Raw genomic sequence first — 517 nt, forward strand, 5'->3', positions numbered from 1 at the left:
CCTATGAATAGCTCCAGCCCACTCCGGTTTGATTTTCTCTATTTAAGTGCAGAAAAAGTTTCCACCGGTTGTAGCAACCAGCGTGGAGCTAGACATGAGGGTGGCCCTCCAATACAGCAAATGCCCGTGCCTACTGCTGAAAGCAAAACGTGCTCCAGGATCATTTACAGGGGATCCCTTTGTGACAGAACTGTGGTGGCACCCAGGCTCGGTCACCGGGGGGGCTGCAGCAGGAGCACCCCAGCTGCTGCGCTTACTGCGTCGCCGGCTGGCGAGGGAGCACTCGCTGAAGTTCGCACCAACAAACACACACAGCAGAAAGCTGTAAAAGCTGCGCTTCGTGTAACACGCATTTCTGATATAGCAATGGCACCCAGAACCGTATGAGCATACAGAAATGTATGGCAATGCACACCCAGAAAACAGTCAGAGTCGGTTTTGGCTGTTGGGAGTAGCTAGGGACCACCTCACCCCCGAGGGGCTAACGGAGCACACCCACCCCCCACCCAACACATAC

The 517-nt window shown here is 54.7% G+C and overlaps 1 long non-coding RNA gene across 2 annotated transcripts in view; it reads right to left on the reverse strand.

Annotated features, from left to right (window-relative positions):
• The window catches only part of LOC308064711, a 59,280-nt gene that overhangs the window by 22,483 nt on the left and 36,280 nt on the right, over positions 1–517 (reverse strand). The gene's annotated exons all lie outside the window — the stretch shown is intronic.

The sequence above is a fragment of the Falco punctatus genome (genome assembly GCF_963210335.1).
Source record: "Falco punctatus genome assembly, chromosome: 5".
Lineage (NCBI taxonomy): Eukaryota > Metazoa > Chordata > Aves > Falconiformes > Falconidae > Falco > Falco punctatus.